This window comes from Squalius cephalus, assembly GCF_949319135.1.
Source record: "Squalius cephalus genome assembly, chromosome: 24".
Classification (NCBI taxonomy): Eukaryota; Metazoa; Chordata; class Actinopteri; order Cypriniformes; family Leuciscidae; genus Squalius; species Squalius cephalus.
In genome coordinates this window covers 2,399,981-2,422,385 of record NC_137145.1, presented here as the reverse complement: position 1 = coordinate 2,422,385, position 22,405 = coordinate 2,399,981, and the positions used below count along the sequence as shown (strand labels likewise).

General features: G+C 37.0%; 1 protein-coding gene across 2 annotated transcripts in view; it reads right to left on the bottom strand.

Annotated features, from left to right (window-relative positions):
* The window catches only part of LOC307152273 (3',5'-cyclic-AMP phosphodiesterase 4D-like), a 296,084-nt gene extending 276,720 nt beyond the window's left edge, over positions 1-19,364 (bottom strand). The window contains exons 1-2 of one of the 2 annotated variants that reach the window (XM_079860768.1): positions 19,287-19,364; positions 13,143-13,340 (exon numbers count right to left, since the gene is read on the bottom strand). The gene's annotated coding sequence lies outside the window, so the exon portion shown is untranslated. Of the gene's footprint in view, positions 1-12,686; positions 13,023-13,142; positions 13,341-19,286 lie in introns of those variants that run through there. The other variant, XM_079860771.1, reaches the window with a different exon arrangement.
* Positions 19,365-22,405: the final 3,041 nt, after the last annotated feature.

Genomic DNA, 22,405 nt, shown 5'->3' with positions numbered 1-22,405 from the left:
AAATAAATTAAATTTCAAACTACATCGCCTAAAATGTAAATGTAACTGAAATTAGGCCAACATTAAAGCATGAAAAAATAAATATGCCTCAAACATTGCAGAAGACCAATAAAAGGTATTAAACAATTCACAATTCAAGTATAATGGTTCCTATGCCACCAAATGGCATTCTTCAAACTGGCATCCCCTTTATATAAGTTATATATTTTTAATTATGAAGTTAAAACCGTCAATAGGTGGCGCCAAATCACCGTCTTAATGTGCGAGTCATAGAAGCATTCATTCAACTGATTGTTCAAAACGGCAGATTCGTTCTGGAACTAAGCTACTAGGTCACTGAATCACAAATACGCATAACTCTTTCTGTGGCTTGTTTGGAACTATTGTCATTGGAGAAATAGAGCAAAAACAGAAAATATTTGGAATATTATGTCTAAAATGTCACATATTCACTCTTTGTTTACTGAACTGTTTTATAAAATCATTATCACATTTGCAATCGCGCCAATATTCTGGAAATATTTTTTAATATCATATGTTATAATTATAAAAATAACTCATACTAGGGCAATTTTTCCACCACATTTTGAATTTTGGGTGCATATTAATTCTGCTGGCATTTTTTGCCCCAACCCCCTGATAACATCCTGCTTTAAGAGAAACATAAAACACGACAAAACATTAACAGTTTTCTATGTTGTTTTTCGTCATTGGAAAGAACAACATATTTGGCTTTAAACCATGATTTGAAAGAAATGTGGCAATTGTTATACAAAACATATGCCATCATTAATTATCATTTGAATATTGACAACATTAAGCTACATTTGAAAACATTATTGTGTATAAAGAGGCATGCTGTTTTGACCAATATTCTCTCTAGATTTAAAGATAGTCAAATTAACTATAACAAACAGGTTAAACAAGCCATAGCTTACTTTTAGACGTGGTGAATGAAGTTTGACTGTTATTATGCGTACAGCAAATCTTCTTGTATGAATATGGTCAATTTCTAGTGTTTATATCCAAACAGAAACGATGCTGGGAGATGTTTTTGTATTTAGCGCGCTCATCGCGATGTTTTTTTTTTTCTGGGCTTGTGCAGCGTCACGCAATCGTGCAGAATCTGATGACTGTCGTCAATGGTTCCGTTGCTTTCATTTTGTTCATCAATTGATGTTGCGATGATTTATATAAAAATGTATATCAAGTCATTCTCGAGTCATACAGTTCAAGTCAAGTCAAGTCTCGAGTCATTGGATCTCAAGTCAAAGTCAAGTCGAGTCATTTTCTTAATTTAGTCAAGCAAGTCTCAAGTCCTTAAATTTGCGACTCGAGTCTGACTCGACTCAAGTCATGTGACTTGAGTCCCCCATCTCTGGTTCCTAGATCTATTGGCGGAAGTATACCGTTTTTTTGGCGTGATTCACCGCAGGAACTAGGAACTATTTTAGTTCTAGGAACTAGGTTTGGAGGAACTAATTGAGCTCCTATTTCAGAGTCAGGTCTAATCCAGCACTATAGCAACTACCAGTGACGTTAGTGTGCGCTGATTGGCCGAACACACGCAAAACACCAGCACCCGCCATTTTTTTAAAAAGCAGTGTAAACACACAGATTATAGCAGCCTATATATTTACTCCAGAAATTGACTCTATGAACATGGAAAACAGTGGTAGATGAGCCTCTTAACCTCTTACGCTGAGGAGAAAATCCAACGCAACTTTGACACTGCTCAGTAACACTGGACATCAGTAACACGGCATACGCTAATAGCTTTTCATTACTGTCTACTTTCTATAACAGTTCTATCTAATAACCTATTAGACAGAGCGTAACGGAGAATGCGAGCACTGTGAGCTTAATTTCTGGCGTTCTCAGCGCCGTCAAAATAAAGGTCACGACAACAAGCGCGGCTTACGTCACTTCAGAGTTCCTACTGGCGGTGCGAATGCAACCAGGAAAATGTTCCTTAAGGGAACCATTAGTTCTCAGGGAACCATTCCTAGAACTACCCGGTTGAAAGCACCTATATATGATCTATACTGTTTAGAAATTGAGCGTTGATGCATCATGAGTTTAAGGAATTGCCTCAGTGGCTCCCTCTGATAGATGAAACTATATGTCCCATTCAAAAGTTTAGGAAATAAAACTTTTATTCTGCAAGGATGCATTCAGTTGATCAAAAGTGACAGACACTTACGAATGTAAAAAATTCAAAGAATCCTGAAAATAATAAAGTATCATGGTTTCCTCTAAAGTTTGAAGCAGCACAACTGTTTTCAACATTTGATAACAATCAGAAATAATGTTTCTTGAGCAGCAAATCCTCATATTAGAATGATTTATAAAACATATTTTCATATTTTTACACTGTAGTAGATTCATCAGTGCCTGATTTTGAGAGTTAAAGTGGAGGAAAAGGGCATATTTTCCTGTCAACTGTCTTTGGCATTACAGCTTAGTCAATGCATCTTATTTTTGACAAAAAATAAATAAATGAATAAAGTTGTTACCATCAAAATCAAACAGCATAGAAAAAAAAGTCAAACTGCAATTGACGGCACAGAAAATTCTTAAGAAAATGTTTGTAGATCAGAATTTCTGTCCATGCATATATAATAAATGGGAATTATTGAGAGATTAAAATGGAATATTTGTACTTCTAAAAAAGCATTTCTCACTTCACACGACCATTTCAAATTACCAAGTAACTAAAATTGCTAAAAGAAAACAGTGACCAGTCGCAGCACTTAAAACATGCACTGTCCCTTTTAACCTAAAATCCTGATGTTGACTAAAATGGCTTGTGAATATCTAGTTTAATTGCTCATAAATGCCTCAAACCCCGAATATCAACCAAAGATTTAATGCAACTAACCTGGCAAACTTTGGCAAGTCCAGTGATTAGTTCTTTGTTGTTCAGTGCTACAGGCCGGTACCTTTTACACACAACTTTGTTGCCATGCAGACTGATAAAGACCTGTGCACTCAGACTGCAGGGAGTTGCATAATAATTAATGCAATCTGATTGGAAATTGGCATGTTTGTAAGTGCTTTCGGTCAGTGAGACGGTCAGTGAGACGGTCTGTGTGAGCAATCGGACGCTATTATGAACCTACTGTCCATGTGATGGATAACAAAACTGAACATACATACAATATAAATCATTTCAGGTTTGCTATTATGATGCACAGTCTCTGTAATATTAAATTCAAACTGAAATCCAGACTAAGTTGCTGGTCCAATCAATATCTAAAATGACCCGGGCTGTTGAGGGAATAAACACTTTATAGTTTAGAGAACACATCGTTATGTACATCTGGGAACACACCTATCAACAAATCTAGTTTGGATTAGGAACATAAAATCTATTTTATTTGATATTACGTTATGTAATGTAGATAGTTTCAATGGCGAGTGCTTTATTACTAAGATATTGTTTTGAGAAAATTTATTATTCTGTGAAACTGAATTTGCACTTTCTACACATAAAAAAAAGAAAAAGGCTTCTTACCATTTGGTTTATCATTCATACGAACTTAGATCTTAGGAAAAACAACATTTTTGTTCATCTCACTGAGCCAACAAGCCAATAAAATCACACTCCATTAAAGATATATAAAAAAGTCATATCCATTTCAAAGTAAAATGCAATTGGCCATAACTGAGGTCATTTATCTTTGTGAAGTGTCATTTCATCGGTAGAGCAATGTTATTTTATTATGAAAGATGGAAGAACTTGACTTGAATGTGAATCAGTCTACAAACAATTGTACTTAGATGCTAAACATTAGATTTTTTTAAGGATTCAGCGTAACATCTGGTGAGCCCTACACAGTTTAGACCAAGTTTTTTTTTTTTTATGATTTAACGGACTGATTTCTTCTACTTTACTTTGAAATACTTGAAGCTGAAACGTCTGCTAAACTAGATGAAAATCCCTGCCCTTCAAAGACACGTCAGCCAATCCAACGTCAGCAAATCCAAGCGCTCAAATTGATTGACAGGCAAAGAGCTGCTCTGATTGGTTACATTTTCTGATTCACAAAAACATTTAGTTAGAAGTACAATTAAATGCGGGAACATTTTTACATACTCATATTCAGGTCTGTTTTTTTTTTTTTTGGCTCAATACTTTGCAAACATTATGAATAATTTGTACTTGCACTTCCAACAAATATCAGGCTCATGTCATGGTCCGTGAACTCCAATAGGAGTCACTGCTGAGCTAGAGATCTGTTCTCCAGCTGATTTCCCTGGCCTCAAGCTAGTTAATTAGCCATGAGTCATATTTCAGCGACATTACAGATTTATGACAGGAAAGAGGCCAATTCAACAATGCGTAATGATGAAATAAATAGTCGAAGCAAGATTAAAAACAATAAATGATGGCTTGGGCAAATCATCATAATCATTTGTAACCAGTTTCCAGCATCCTCAGAAAACAAGCACGCAACCATACAAGAGCTCTGCACTATTGTTATGAGTTATAATTAACTATATTAAAATTACTATCATGCATCAAGAATATCATAACACCCAAGGAGCTTGGGTATTGCCAAATGCTTGTGTCTAATAAGACACATTTTGATCATAACATTAATGGATTTTAATACTCGATGGAGCCATGGCTCTTGAAAAACCTCAAAATCAGGTCCATCTCACTGGGAATTGAATCATTGATATTGATTCATAAGGAGTCAGACTGGATCATGATGTCACCGTTTCATCCCGATATAGAGAATGAACTCATGGAAAAATGTGTGCCGCGTGAAATCACGCTCAATAGCTGGTGTCTGCCTGATCTGGGATCTGATTGAAACAGACGATGCTCGTCGCACACGCCGTCTCAATACAAATCACCATCAGTCTGTCAGCGCGGAGTATCCGACCGAATCAAGAGCTGTCGAGATCCCATCACAGTCAATCACTCAAAAGTGAAAAGTCTTGGAGGAATTTGAGTTGTTTTAAATAACCCAGAGGAAAATGTCATTTCTTTTTCGTAGCTCATTAGATTTAATGGAGTTAGACTCAGTTATACTCAGTATCAGCTTTATCTTGGATTCTTCTGAAATGTTTCATCCTTGGGGGACAAAAAAAGTAAGATTGAAGCAAATGGGCCAAAGTTGTTTAGAGGATAGCAGCTCAGATCATTCGCTCTTGGTGAAATTTTGAGTTCATACTGAGATCTCTGAGACTGATTGCTGACTGTGTCTTGGCAAATCTGAACGCGGTTTGAGACATTTCTAAACTCTAGCTTTTTTCCAAAGACTTTAGATATACAAAGATGGTGCACTGATATTACTTATGATTGGGAGAAAGTGCAATAGAGTTGTAAAAAAAGTACCGACTTAGGTACCAAGTCGGTACTGAAATGTTTAAAATGTGACTCTTTGAGCGCTGTTGAGCGGAATTGTAAACTCCTCTGATTGGCCATTGTGTTCACGAGCTCATCGGATATGTCTGTGATTGGCTACAATGATCAACACTTCAAAAAAATGTTGTAAATATACATCAATGACGCTCTTCAGACGGGACTGTTTGAAAGCAGGACCGGAACGCTGATAGACGCCGGCTTGTGCTTTCAAAAGCTCCATCTCCCGTTTTTTAAAAACACTTTCAAAGATTTCTGTGTGCTCTCAGACGCTCCCGTGCGTTGATCCTTGAAGCCAATCACAGACATAACCGATGAGCGCGTGAACACAATGGCCAATCAGAGGTGTTTACGATTCCACTCAACAGTGTTCAAAGCGTCACAATGAAAAAAAAAATTGTACAACTCTAATGTGCAAAATGGCGGAATAAGTCCTGCCTTCTAAATAAAAGAGCCAATTGACCCTTCGCAGGGAGTTTGATTGACAGGCGATCTGACCAATCATAATCCGCCATCCGCAGAATCCGCCATTTTTGTCCAACAAAGCAGTCAGGAGAGTTAGTAGATTAACGTTGGAGGATTTGAACTTGAGAAACGGAGTGTACTGACGTCTTTCCGCGGTTAAAACAACATTACTTCTTATGTTCATTCATGTTTATTTGATGCTATAAATGAACTAGAAGGAAGAGATGATCGGTTCACGAGCAGCTTTAACTGAGCGATCTGTCAGACACATTAAAGAGCCACAAAACGGTATTTATTGTTTAAATTTCTTTACAAAAATGACCAGATTTGAAGGTGAGACTTTGTTTCATATCAAAAGTAACCTGGTCTGTCTTGTATGTCAGTGTGTTGTCAGTGTCCTCTCTGCTCCGCCATGTATTTTAGAGAGGCGTGGCGTGACTTAGCAACAGTAACTAAAGGGGGCGGGTCTTTGCAAACGGTCAATTGGTGATTGGTAAAGTCATCGCATCACTGCAAGTGCAATGGAGGCGTTGCAGATATGGCCACCGAGTAAACAAACTTTTTATAAAAAAGGAACTTTGGAAACATCTGAGAAAGAGACTGTCCAAAATTGAAAAATGTACCATAATTATACTCACCCTCGTGCCTCTTGAAACATTTATGACGCATTTTGTACTTTTTGGAGTTTTGACAGCTCAGACGTTCTGCTAAACTTTTGTGTTCCACCGAAGAAGAAAAAGTCACACGGGAACAGCATGAGAGTGAGTAAATGATGAAAGAATTGTCATTTTTTTGGGTAAACGACTCCCTTTAATCTCATTGTTGTGTCGAAGAAACAACAGAGGTATTAAAAAGATTTTTCTTCCCTATGGGAAGCTGCAAAACTCAGACAGTAGCTTACTTTCCAAACACTCAACTAATCAGACGAGGAACAATCTTGAATTCACTTTGAACCTGTTTGCCTGGCGTTATTATATAATGACACTCTCCATTCCCTATTCACTCAGACTGTTAAATCACATGAAAATGTTTTGTAAGGCACTACATGCGTCACTCCAGGTGACATAACGTCCATCACCACGACACTCATTTAGACGCCTGCGTCTGCTCTGGGTTTCAAATCCAGTGGTTTATCACGGCAGGGTGCAACTTCAGAGCAAAATAAGCCTTCAAAAGTTTGCAAAAAAATGCAAAATCATTCATTTAATCAGTGTCTACGTGCCGAACCGCCTGTAAAATCACACCTAATCAAGCCCACTTTGACGCTGTTAGTTTAATGGGAGTTTTTCTCAAAAAACACTGGGAAAGGTGAAAGTTACTCCAGGTCCGAGATCTACACTGATGACAGTGTGTGAAGAATTATGCCTCAAAATACAGTCAGATTTAAGAGTTTTCTCTGTGGGGACACAGTGAGATTGGGTGTGTTCAGAGAGGCATAATACTATACTGTCAGGGTCGACTGTGACCAAAAAGCAAGCGAAATGAAACCGCGCTTCTCATTTGAGCTTGTGGGCCGATCTCAATTAATTACACAGCACTGGGAGATCAAGTGAGAAAGTGTTTAAATTCGCCACAGTATTATTAATAACATCGTTGCGAGAAGCATTCAAATTCAGCGCAGAACCACAGATATCAGATCAAAACATCGCTGATGTGGAAACCAGGAGAAACATTGTGCCAATGAACGTTATTGAAGGCTTTTCAGTCCACAAATCACCAATGTTCACTATGGATTTAATGTAGACACGCTGACTGTAACCATGGTATTGTGGCAGAAATAGTTCAATGTTTTTATATTATTCATTTCAGGGTTTGTTCAACCTTTTGAGAGAGAAATTCAAGCACTTTTCAAGTGCGTCACACTTTGTTCAGAACTTCCTGCTTATAATATAATATAATATAATATAATATAATATAATATAATATAATATAATATAGAATGCCTATTTTAAAGATCACTACAAATAACATAAAAAAGTCATTGATATGACTGCCGATATGCATCTCTAATTTGCCCAGACCAAGACTAAAAAGTTAAAATTGCAAAATAATAACCATTATTATAACCATTATTATTTAGTAATGAGAACAGGCGCGCTCAACTCCCAAACCATTTATGGGTGCGAGTTATAAAGAAGTTATCAAATAAAGATGAAAAACCGCACTCTCTAGTTATATCTCATATATTTATGTATACCATGTCCACAATTATAAATCAGGGGTGCCCAATCCTGCTCCTGCCGATCGACTGTCCTGCACAGTTCATCTCCAACCCTAATCAAACACACCTGAAGCAAACAATTAATGTCTTCAGGATCACTTGAAAATTAAAGTCAGGTGTGTTTGATTAGGGTTGGAGATGAACTGTGCAGGACAGTCGATCGGCAGGAGCAGGATTGGGCACCCCTGGTATAAATAAATATATGAGATATAACTAGAGAGTGCGGTTTTTCATCTTTATTTAACCATTATTATTTCCAATACAATATATGAACTATTTCATTTCAATATAGCTGCACACTGGATACAAGGGCTGCAACAACTAATTGATCAAACTGATTATTATGGATGAAAATAATCGATAACGAACTTGCTTATTGATTATGCTTGGAAAGCATCAGCCAGTCCCATGATCTTTACAACACATTTTGCATATGGAATATAAGAAATATGGAAAATACTGGAAGATGCACAGAGTGAGCTGCTGCGCGACAACATGATCCAAAATGTGCTAAACATGAGAATGCTTCATATTTATAAGAGCTTCATACAAAAGCATATCACCTGTCGTGATTTGACAGTCACGTGTTCTGACATGTGTTTTCCTTACATTTCATGGTTATATCCTTATCTGAATATTAGAAAGTCCCACAAGTATTTCCATTTAACATATTCTGACAACAAGTAAGTCTTGTTAAACTTCACAGGCTGATTTTAGGCTCAACTTGAATGATTTTAGGTTTCGATAACTTTATTTATAATTCGACTTAATGGACTTAATTTCACAGACTTAATGCCAAATCAGACCATGATCAGAATGTTGTAATATAACTTCTATACTGATTAATTGAGGTCACAAATGTCTTTGTAGCTCCTGATGGATGATGGGTAAATCTGAAAGGAAACGGCAGCCGGCAAACCTTCAAAAAAAAAGGACTTTTTCTGCACAAAGACAGATCGCAGTGCTTTGAATCTGTGATGTGCTTTAAAGCCCAGCAAACTCTGCCTAAGAAACTGATCAGAGACAAACGTGGAAAGCTCTGATCAGACATTTGACCTCACAATCCCACGACTTCTCCAACAGATGTCTAATGGACTACACTTTGTTCAGCCTCCAGAAAACATCTCTGAATTCCTCAGTGGAGCTTGACTGTCAAAACCAGACGCATTATTTTGGAAAAATGGACACTGGAAAAACTGATGCAGGCTTTTCCATTCCACGCAAAAATGCGACTCCCTCTCGCAGATGGAACCGGCTAATGATAGCTTTTGTGTGACTATCTCCTCTGGATTGTAATCATCAACGCATCACGTTTCGTGTTTGAGATGCAGAATAAACAACGTGAAATCACAGACACTAACAGCGTTTGAAGAAGGTTTTACACTGATAATTACTCCTGACAGAACTGAAACATGAAATGTCTGAGACATTAATCTGAGACCGGCTCATTTACATATGTGACATGCATGTGCATGTGCATGTACTGTAATTAGGCCGCTTGCAGATGCTGCATGCATTGAATTTATCATCATTATATACAAAACATACTATTTAGCCTGCAGCCAATGGACGAGCTCCATTGCTTTCCAGTAACTGCTATGTTTTGTAAGCAATGCTCTTAAACTGCATGGTCATTCATGCATTCTTGATTGGTACGTCAAAGCGATGCCAACGCCTTTTACAAGCAATGCAACAGGGTGTGTGAATCATATATTAAATAATTTACTATTTCAAAACTTTAGCCAAGAGAGACATTCCAGGGAGACGGTAGTTACAATGTGCGCATGTGAACAGATCGTGATTAAAGGTTTTAGAGAGTCATTGTGTTGATCTGAAGAAAAAAAAAAAAGAAGCAGTGTTGCAATGGATCAAACAGGTATTTCAAGAAGGTTTTACATATTTACGTCACACAGATGCAGAAAGCATGACACTAATGAGGATAACTGCTCAGAATGCTGCAATTGGTCAGTCTTATAATCAGAGACTAGCCTAATTGTTGCCATTTTGCAATTTTCATGCTGATCTAAAAGATCAGGAGATAAGCTGTACGACTTCCCAACAAACGTATGCAGACCAAAATTATAACACACCTCTCCTCAACAAGCCACATGATTTAAAAATCATTCATGTCTCTAACACAAATGATACAGGATATGTCTATGTTTATTGCTTAGGGTTATGGGTTTGTTCCAATCATTAACTTTAATATGAGCAATAGTACATGATACATTAGCAAATGCCACTAATCAGGCTAACAAGAGGCGGGTCCAATTAAAAGGGACCTATTATGCCTTTTTTCGAAGTCTTGATTTTGTTTTTGGGCTCTACTAGAATAGGTTTACATGCTTGAATGTTCAAAAACACCTTATTTTTCCTCATAATTTACATTGTTGCAGCTCCTCTCTTCCCAGTGCTCTATTGTCGCAAATTTGTCGCTCAACCACATTGGTTAATGATATCACTCGGGGGGTGGAGTAATAACTTATTTTAATTAATATTTTGAGATCGAATTAATGCTAGTTTTTTTTTTTTGCTATAAATTATGAACATGTCATCTGAGGATTTTGCTTTATTTCCAGATTCAATAATTGGCTCGTTCTTGCATATTAGGGCACGTTCGCACATCCGCACTCTTCAAAAGCGCCGCTTTAAATCTCTATAGATTGTACTGAATGTCAGCTTTGCTTATTTGGCTCAAGATAAGGATTTATTGAGTCCACATGTCATGCAAACAAGAAACTCTGCTTCTAACCACAGATCGAGATCTGTCGTTCCAACCGCACAACTTTGCGATGCTGTTTGCAAATGTTTGTTGGAACTATGTTTTCGGGAAACACGACTGGATAACGACGGAAACATAAAAACGCACCCGTTTAGTTCCTGTCTCTATGAAGCCCCTCCTTCTGAAAAGCACACTGTGCTCTGATTGGTCGGCTGGATCAGTGTGTTGTGATTGGTCAAGAGCTTTGAGTGTGTTTGGGGAAAGTCCCGTCCCTTACCATAACCACCAGTTTAACACACTACTAACTAACTCAACCAGGCCCCGCCCCTTTATTCTGCGTATTAATTATTTAAATGAGGAATATTGTGACGTGTTCGTTCCCGGAAGAAACTCAAGACTACAATGGAGGCGTTTCAGGGAGTTCAGAAACACTGACACTGATATAGAGAAGAACTCAGAGCTTTTTCTTGTTAAAACAGCAACATTACACAAAGTAGGCCTAACTATTGTTTTGCACTTGAACTTCCAGTGGCCCCATAGAGTATAGGCTATTTGGTTACATAAATCACACTTAAAAGTGTCAGAATGTTTACATTAGATAAAATATCAAACAATTTGGCATTTATTTTAAAGAAAGGAGCAGGAACATTTCACAAAAGCGGTTTCTTAGGTTTTGAATTATAAAACAATGTCCAAAGTAAAGACGGTATTGTGTGGCTTCGGGTATGTTTGTGGTTAGCAGATCTTGTTCATATTTAATGTGATTCTCTGCTAGGACGCCTGTGTGAACTTAAGGAGAATTGATTTCATATATTCACTAAAAACGGCAGTTGATTCAAAGACATTGAGACAACATATAATTAATTTCAGACTTTATAATTGAGACTGAAGTGTCCAAATACCTTTTGTAGTCACTGTGTGTACAAACGTCTTTACGTCAAAGACTTCAGGTGACGTACTTAGCATTCTGAAGATTAAATTACTATGTATTACTATGTGCCCTAAAGACAAATATGCAAGTTTTTGGGTGAATGTAAAATAAAAGGTTCTAGTTTTAAGATACACACACACACACACACAAATTCTGCATTCTATAATATTATAGAAAACCATCAATGTTCTCATGTTTTTAATGAACTTATAAACCAAAAAGGATCTGAAACGACACTTCTTCATCTCCAAAGAACGAACCTAAGATCCCTATACAGCCAAAAATGGTTCTTCCAACAAAATTAACAACCACTGCAGGATCTTCATATTATCAAGTTCAGTGCAAAATAAAGCTCATGTTTGATGTTTCACCAAAACAAAAACTTTTTATTCAGTAGTCCTTTAGGAGACCATAAATGTAATGTAATAAACTCATTGAAAGAACCTATAAATGTAACATCAAGACTCACAGACTCTTAAAAATAAAGTTTTCACAGCAATGCAACTGAAGAACTGTTGCATGTTCCCCAAAGTCAATATTTTTCCAAAAGTCCATTTTTGTCTTAGTGTGAAGAACATTTTATAATAAATCTAACAAAATAAACTTTTTCCATTACAAAGATCCTTCAGTGCAATGGAAAGGCTCCACGGATGTTTCGTGAAACCATAGATCCCAATAAAAAAAATGTATTTTTAACTCAATCCCTTTATAAAAGCAGGGGTTTATTTGCTAAAACTAACCATCTTTGACTAACGATCACATCATGATACGTTGAGGCGTCTTTAAAAGACAGGTCCATCAATTTTTAAGTGATGTTACGTTTCAAGACAACCAAGCCAACGCACTTCAACCGTTACCACAACAAGGAAACAAGATCCCTCAACGGTGACAATATCAACTTACCTGTTGGAAGAGTTACAGATATCAATGTGCCTGAGACTAGATAAAGACTGACAATGAATAAACTCACCTGTGTGCTTTCACTGATGCCCAATGAGCCAGAAGAAACGCTTGCTTTCGTCTACGGAAGACTGTCGGACATCTACACGCATTGGCTTGTAACTCCAAGGAAGAGAATGTGAATGAATTCTTGTGTCTTGCATGCGAAGTTCGCAGCCCAATGTGTGGTTACATGTTGGTTTACAATGATGAGACTGATTGTATGTGCAGCCCAAGCCAATGATGTGTCACATACACACCCACCACCCCCTTCCAAACCAGCATATCTGGCTCCAACTCGCCGGAGGAGAAGACGAGGCTGCGTGTGCAGCTCAGCTCAGGAACAACCTACTAAACCGCTGACAATGAGCTCTAATTCCACACAGCGCTCATTCACTCCATTGTTTGTGCAACCGAAAGCAGCACCACACCTCTCTGGGGTTTAACCGGCCTGCAACGCTTTTCAAATGCCATTTGGATCACATACCTCGTCGATGAGGATCCAGCAGCCAGAAAGCAGTTCGGACAGTGATATTATTGAGCTTGTTTTTGTGGTCAATGTAGTTTGAATGGCCGCTTCCACATTCAAAGTTAGGAAAATCTCAAAGACCAAGGGGCAGAGTTCACCTGAGCCGCCAATAACACCTACGCTGATGTCCGTCTTCACTGGATACAAGACTTTCACCTGAGAGAACAGAGGAATTTCATCAGGAATAGAAGAGCAGAAAACACTGACCAATCTAAATGCTTATGAAATAGCCTAATAAACTGGCTTACTGAAGCATCTAAACCAACTGAGGATGAGTTGATTCAGAATTGAAAAAATGGCTCTCTTATAATCCGTGAGTGTGAATCTGAATTGAACTGGACAACTACACATGGAATACTTTGAATTACTATACTTTCGATACTAATACGATACTTTCATTAGCTCAGTTTATTCTGCCAATTTTTTTTTTTCTAATTAATATATTTCTTCTGTTTACAGACAACCCAAAAAAAAAAAAAAAATGATTCAAAATATGAATCTATTGATTAAACACTGTAAAAAGTGATCGGTTGGTTTAACTTAAAAAAAAAAAGATTAATTTCCCAGGATGCTGAAATTTACTTTATAATGTACTTTACTTTATATATAAAGTATATTTCAGCATTTTGGGAAATTAATCTTCCCTTGTAGTCTATAAAAATGAAAGTTCTATCATAAAAATCATTAATAAACTCAGTTTAAATTTCTATGCATGATTTCAAACACTGGCTATTAAAGTCACGATGAAACAGAAGCAGAGACAAATCCTTTTTTTTTCCATAGTTTGAGTCATTTTTACCGAAAAATGAAATGCATTATTAAAAACTACAGCAGTATGTCTTTGAATTTCATTCCATTTTGTCAAATTCAAATTACAATTCTACATCCTCCCATTTTTCATTTCAATTCTGAAATGGCACACGATCCTGACGTACAAGTTACAAAACACATTCATTTGCCAGTGACCTTTGTGCATGAACCCTGGAGTCATACAGCATAGACAAAACAACAAAAAACATCCTCCACGATGGGGGCTGATTCTAGATTCCTAAAATTGTCCAAATGTAATGTGTTATGTGTTTCACACCTCAATGCATTTGCACATTTCCACTGAATCGCATGTAATGGGGCCACAAACAGCACAAAACAACATTGTGATACGCTATTTGCCTTGTCACAAAACCCATTATATTGATGCAGATCGGCCTAATTTAGTAACAACATGAGTGTGGCCTGTCAGACGATATCAGCATCTTGTCTTAGCTCAGAGGAATTGCGGTATTCAAGTGTATAATCTGCCCAAATAAGGTTTTTGCAAACAAATAAAGGGATGCAGCAGCAAAGGAACGGCTCCGTAATGAAATATTCAGCACGCTATGATTATGATCAATGCAAACCATGATGCAAAACAGGCTGGATGTCAGTGTTTAACCAACCCAGCTGGGGTGAACTGTAATGTGCATCCCATATGTTAATGTTGTATATTCAGAGAGGAAAAGCTGCAATGAATTAAGAAAATAAAACACAGTGCTAATGCTTTTATCTACTCCCGAAGGACAAGCTACTGTAACCCCGTGCATTTCATGAAACGAGCAAGATTGTGTGACAGTTTGCAACAAGGAAATGGGATAAAAACAGCTGGTCGGAAGGAAAAAAAAACCCTTTGAGAGTCGACGACATGAACTTGTGCTGACGCGTTCCTGCTTATCCCAAAGAAAACACAGTGACGGGGGTGTTGTTTTTACGTGTCTGTAGCTCACAAAGGGTTGGGAAAGGCGTGAGAAAATGTGGTATGTGCCATGTACCATCAACAGAGTTACTTCCACTCTAACTCAAGTCAAATCTCAATACAAATTCAATATGGCCCTGTGAATTATGGGTAGAGATCTGTTTTCTAAGAGCCAAATGGTTCAAAGATATTTGGAAGTACAGTATAATGACAAAAGCAATTATTCATAACACAGTTCTCGTTCACACTAAAATGCCTTTGGAGGGGATTTCTACCATGTAAAACCAATTTAATAGTTTTAAGAATCAGTGTTTTTATGGCCTTACCCTTGATGGCTTCTCAAGACCCTTAATAATATAATGCGACGGCCAGGTACAGTCAAACCAAATATTATTCAGACACCAGATATCATTTTTTATATTTTTTTACTAGTGTGTGCAGGACACTATAGTTCATTTCTGTAAGTGAGGAGAGCAAAATAAAGTAAACTGTGACATATTATACCCAAAAATTCTTCAGACACTTTGAGCTGATCATGTTTTGCTGAAGTGTTTTTCTTTAATTGCTAATGCTCTTTTTACACTTTCTTTTTCTTTTTAAAGTTTTTTCTTTTTTTTTTTACGTTTGATGCATGTGAACCTGTTGTAGGAGACTCCAAATCAACATTAGGAGCCTTTAAATGGGGCACTTTAACATTAACTAAGATTAATAAATGCTGTATTGTTCATCGTTAATTCATGTTAACAAATGAAACCTTATTGGAAAAGTGTTACCATTTTTCCATACGATGTTGTTCTGCATGTGATGACGTGTCTCTTCTCTGTTTCTCTGTAACATCTCAGTGTTTGTCAGACCGTATAATTTCTTGCATAATACAGCGAGCTCTCTAAAAGTGTTGTGCAGCTTTGGTAAATAAGAGGTTTATGGGCGGATTTGCATATGCGTTCTGTATATATATACAGTCAAACCACACATTATTCAGACTCAGACACCAGATGTAATTTTTTGAAATTTTTTCACTAGTGTGTGCAGGACAGTTATAGTTCATTTATGTAAGTGAGGAGAGCAAAATAAAGTAAACTGTGACATATTATACCTAAAAATTCTTCATAGTGACGACCAGTAAAATGTATACATTTGAATGATTCGACACTTTGAGCTGATCATGTTCTGCTGAAGTGTGTTTTCTTTAATTGCTAATGCTCTTTTTACACACAGACTGAACAAAATGAAGCATTGCTTGGTGATTGGTTGAGCTAAACTGGTATTATCTAATTGTGTAGTTAAATTTAACAGCTGACAGATATTCAACATAATTCATGTGTGAGACAGTCTAACAGAAGGACGGACAAAACCAGTCAAATATCAACTGAGTTCTGCTCATATTTTATTACCATTTTCTAAACTATAGCGAATAAACTCTGATAATGTGAGAAAAGTTGAAGGCGTCTGAATACATTTTGGTTTGACTGTATTTTGGTTTGCAAAATTCAAGAGTCTCTGCTAAAGCATTGCAGGTCAGATTTGTTTTGAATGGATGGCGTGATCAAAGAACTATTTCCTGCGTCCCACCCAAACAATCTCAATCATCATGGCTGCCGTCCACGGAAAAGTTCACCAGGATCATAATGAAAGGGGTCATATTAATTTTGCATCATTTAATTTTCTTTCATTAAGTCCAATTACAATGTTAGTCAAGGTTTCTTACATCAAAAACGGTCATAATTAGGTTTTTCATCGCAATTTTCCACCCTCTGGAAACACAGACGTCATGAAATGGATTGACACGCATCGATTCTTGTTCAAGAAATTAAACCAGCATTTTAATATGCTGACTCAGTCAACTAGGTCATTGCCGGCTGACAACTGCAGTGTCTCATTTCATTCCCTAGTTCCCTAGTCGTGATCTATTAAACATCAGGGACCTCATTCCCAGCTGTAAAAGTACAGTGCAACTCAACAATAAGGAATTTTTCTGAAGGCCCAGATTGGATGCAACTTCAACAAAACCACATCTGCAGTGTTTCCCCTACTATTGTCCCCTACCAACGCATTCATGCGTGTGCGTGCGTGTGTGTGTGTGTAAACTGGATCTACACAAAATAATAGTTTTTTACTTTTATCTGGGCTTTCAACAAAGGGATATTCTACAGGTCTACCAACATGACATTAGGCTATAGGACTTTATAAAATATACTGTCAGACTGGATCAAGATATCCAGCTTTATGAATGAATGAATGAATGAATGCATGAATGAGGCATTTATATAGCGCTTTCATATGTCTACTGTAGGCCTACACTTAAAAGCGCTTTACAATCATTTCAGGGAATCTTTCCTCAACCACCAGTGGTTATTATATTTGAGGAAATCACGGGATCCGGCCAAATGATTGGATACAGAATGATGCACTTAAAATGTATCCAGAAAGTACAGTGTCTATTATATACGGCAGTTCGACTTCACAAGCGCATGTATTTACACACACACACACGCACGCACAAGCATGAATGCCTGTGCGGCAATGTGAAATAACGGCAAGCACACACACAAAACTTCTACGGAAGACTTTATTCTCGAAACATTTCGACTTTAATCTCGAAACATTTCGACTTTAATCTTGAAATGATAGCTTTTTTTTTTGTACATAATTTTTTTTTTTTTTTTTTTTTTACATAATTCTTTTCTTTTTTTTTACAGATTTTTTTTTTTTTTTTTACGTTGCGGTTCAGGGCTTCCGTACTACACCGAATTTGTGTGGAAAAAATAAATAAATTCATAGAAGTTTTTTTAATGTTGTGTAAGTTTAATAATTGTGTAAGTTTCATGATTTCAATTAAATAGACATGCTTTTTGATTACTAAAATTTTTAGATCGCCCGCTCCACGACACTAGTAGTTGTCGATCACCCCCCCCCCCCCCATGCATCCGAAATCGCATACTTCCCTACTAAATAGGCTAGTAGCCGAAAAACAGTATGTGAGAAAAGAAGTATGTCCGAATTCACAGTAGCCCTACTCATAAAAGAGTTTGTATTTGGCTGCGTCCCAATTCAGAGGCTGCATCCTTCAAAGGTCGATAGCGTCACCGCGGTGCGACGAAGTCTGTCCCAATTCGAAGGCTCCTGTCGGTACACGATCCATTTCACGCATGCGCGTAATTACGTACGTTAAATAACAAACGGGTTCTTATGGACGTATTTTGTTATTCTGTGCCATGATGAAGACAGAAATATTAACAGTTTTATACACTGCTGTCACATTATTTGAGCTGTTTCTGGATGAAGGCAGACTTATGGACGTATTTTGACAGTGAGTCGTGTTGACAGTGTTCAGGGAAAACTTCCTAATGTCAAGTTTAAAATGAATATGCGCTTAAGGTGCGTGACAAAAACTTCAGTTCACTTCAGTTAGTGCGATTAAAGTGTTTACATGGCCGCATACTGCGATTAAAAACGGCGTTACGCCACCTGTTTTAATACGATTATAGTTTATGCGATTATGAGCTTAATCACATTATTAAGTATTGTGTTTACATGAGGTAAAGTATAATCGCAATATTGCTAAAATCCCATTAGGCCTATACGCATGCGTAGAACGGATCGTGCAGGTGGAACGGATCGTGTACCGACAGCTCCTTCAAATGCGTTCTTTGTTTCCCTTGCAATGAGATGGACCCTTCATGACCTTGCCTAGCCCAGAATTCATTGCACGACAGGATTTTTTTGAGAGAAATTGCTGAATTATAGGCTACTTTTAAATGCAAGTAATGGGTTACAGCTTACTCAAATATCTAAAGATACAGATGTAAAAATAACAAAAATGTTGACTTATATCTTACTAGGATGCGATTATATCTAGTTTATACTCAGAAATGGACCATGAACATAGTTTGTGAACCTTGTTTTGTTTTCAGACAGTTTAATATAACTTTTAAAAAAAAGTTTAGTACAGTCACTCATTAATGGTAGGATGCACCCTCTGAATTGGGACAAAGCTACTTTACTATCCCATGAGGCCTCAGGAGAGGACTTGTGAATGGCGGTGATGCAACGCAACTGACACTGGTAGGTCACGTGACAAGGGCAACACCAACACAGCGAATGTAGTTACCATAGATATAATTTAAATACATATCTATGGTAGTTACAATCATAGGCTACTATACATTCATAGTATATATAGAACGTACTTTTTAGCAGTCGTGAAGTAATTTCTTATTCAAAATGAGTATGTGATTTCAGACAGCCATAGTCACACACTTCAGCTCAACGGCTGTTTTGCCGATGTTCCTTTAAGATTTCTATGCATACACGACATCTGTAATGATTGACCAACCGCTTCGCATATGAATTGATTAACATCGTTTACTCACGAACTTGCTTTGGGGTCCAATATAATTTTTAATATCCCATCTTTCAAAATCAGCCTTTTATAGCGTCATCATTACATTGGAGCAGTTAAACCATCCGCGACCGCGCTAAAACATACCGCGCAAACTGAAAATGGGCGGTACTTACATGCTCGGAAGTTGTCTGCAATTGGTCAGGGACGATGGATATAAATAATAATTTTATTTGAACTCTTCGCTGTCAGTTTTCAATTTAAATGTACATTAAAAATATCTCGGTATCAATATTTAGGTGTAAATTATTTTTCATAATGTTGCCTCACGTGGTCACGTGGTACATTACTTTTCTCTGCGCTAGTCAGGATGGATCAAGATGTTTATGATCAGAAATCAGAATGTTCACTTAATATCCTGAATTGAATTGATCTAAATAACTATTCAGTAGAGCAGCTTATAGCTGAATTGATCTGGTTTCATAATGAATGAACTTCACAGTTATTGAACTGAACTGAGCTGAATAACTTGTTCATATTTGATGAAGTTTTCATCATTGTTATGTTACTGTTTACTACAGCGAAGCTGCTTTGAAACCATTTTATTGCAAAGGTGCCTTGAGAAACATTTCCACTTGTATTTCGGTTTCCAATCCTTTAAATTAATAGATGTAAAATACGGTACAAATGGGTCAAATTAAAGAATGTTTGGCTTTCTGAACGGCCGAGCGCCACCTTGAGGGAAAAACAACTTCCCTTTTACTAGGAAACAGCTATTATAAAGTTCTGATATCGCAGCTCAGGTTTTATATTTAAAAAAAAAAAAAAAAAATCCTGCTGAAAACCATCAGCTGTCAAATCTCACTACACTTTATGGCGCCTACGTCATGTTGACGTCAATGACATCAAACGTCGCTGGCATAGGAATGGAGTTTTCAAAACACAGCATTCAAGACTGTTCAGTGTTTCCTTATCCTCATGCAGTGAAAAAAAGGCAGAACGTTTTATTATGTATTTGTACAACCTAATCTTCTGATTTATGCCAGCTAACGGGAGTTTTTAAGCATATTCACAGCCATAGCTAGCATGCATTCATCCAGTGAGTCTGATGTCTTTGTACATCTCTTTCATCTGCACTAATCTAATGGTAAATTAGCTGAATGAGAAGGAGCACTATGAAATCCTCTCTACAATAGCTCGTTGCATAACTGTGGCGGCTTTTTCATGATCAATTTGTATATATGTGGACCATTTAATCACAGAAAATGTAAATTATATTTACTAAAAGAGAACTAGTGCTGTAGACAGCATTGATCATTGTACAGCACAGAAAATCTTTTGTTTGTCAGACAGAATCATTGGACTTGGAGTGAAGACTGGCTGGCAAAACTCCAGTTTGGAGAGAATATTGATCAACACGCTCACTCACTAATACTATTACTGAACATGGTCTGATACTGTACATGCAGTGTTGTTGTGCAGGTCACGCAACCAGTTCAGTGCGAGTTCACAGATACATCATTAGACACAAATATCATTTTTTAAATCATTTGTGCTTTTCAGAATGTGTGCATGAAATCATAACAAACTAGCTGGCAGCAAAAGTATTTATACTGCATTTGAACAAAGGATTTTAATATCACTTTCATTTGCAGACTCATTCATTTAATATTGAGTAAATGGACAATGCTGTGAAAATGTAGAATTCGAGCATTTAGAAAGTCCTGCATGAATAAATCAGGCATAATACACATATTTTTTGTTAATGGGATTCATTAGGGTTCTATTATAGAAACCAATTATCTTTATTCATCTCCTAAAAACTATTTATTCTGTAAGGATCTGTATAAGAAATAAATGAATGCACATTGATTCGGTAACACTTCATTTTAGGGTCCAGTTCTCACTATTAATTTGTTTCTTATTATCATGCATATTACTATTGGCTGTTTATTAGTACTTATAAAGCACATATTAATGCCTTATTCTGCATGATCATATTCTACATCCCTTAATCCACCCAATACCTAAACTTAACAACTACCTTACTAACTATAATAAGCAGTAATTAGGAGTTTATTGAGGCAAAAATCATAGATAGTGAATAAGTGTTCCTTATACTAAAGTGTTACTATTTATTCTATATTCAGTGAATGTGATTTTGATCAATGTGTAACTTTTGCACTTATATTGTGAATTTATACTTCTATCTGTTGCGTTATATATTGATATGTTTGCATATTATATATTGATGCATCACTAATAAAATATAGCCTATATACTTTTCATGGTAATGCTTATTTCAATGTCATCTGGTGAGAAGCCATTTATTTGAACCTATATGAAAATATTGATATTTACTCACTGTTAAAGCAAAACTAGTCTTGGAATCCTTTTAAGTTTCCATATAAAACCTTTTGACCTTTAGACGAACCTAAATGGCTCTAAATGGAACTTTTTGTGTGTTTCAGAGATAGCGAACTGTTTCTTCTGAGCTCCTGCGCTGTATTCTCATGCTATGCTATATTTAAACTCTTTCAGAAGCCAACATCTCTCTCTTGTCTCCGGCTGAGCTGAAACTGGATGGAGCCCAGAGGCTTCAGATATTGATCACCAGCTAAAAAAGAAAGTGACCTTCAAAAACTCTCTCTTCAACTTGCCGGATGATTCACTGCCTTTGAACAGGCCGCTTAAAGAGATGTAATTAATGCGGAAACCTGCATGCCGGCAGCATTTGATTACCTGGAATCAACCAGGGGAGCCCAAGGCCAGCTGGGACATTTCTGCAGGATCAAGGGCTGTTTCAACTCTGACACATCCAATTCACAGCATGCATGCATGTTTATGTCAGGCGACAGGCTTGTGAAGGGAAAAAAAATATATTGTTGTGAAATTGCATGTGTAATTACGTTCATACGTGAGTATAATTACCACCGGTTTCATTCGATTTATTTGTAGCTAAATTGCATCTCCTGTTAGACACAATTAGAACCATGTGGATTTAGTAGGCATTATGTTTCTGACTGCATTTCAGGCCATAATTACATGTGCATGTGCGCAGCATGAAGAAATAAGCTATTAGGATTTCATTTTCTTGTCTTCTGTGAAGAAGGATATGAGAGTGTTTGAGATGTGTCTACAAACATCAAT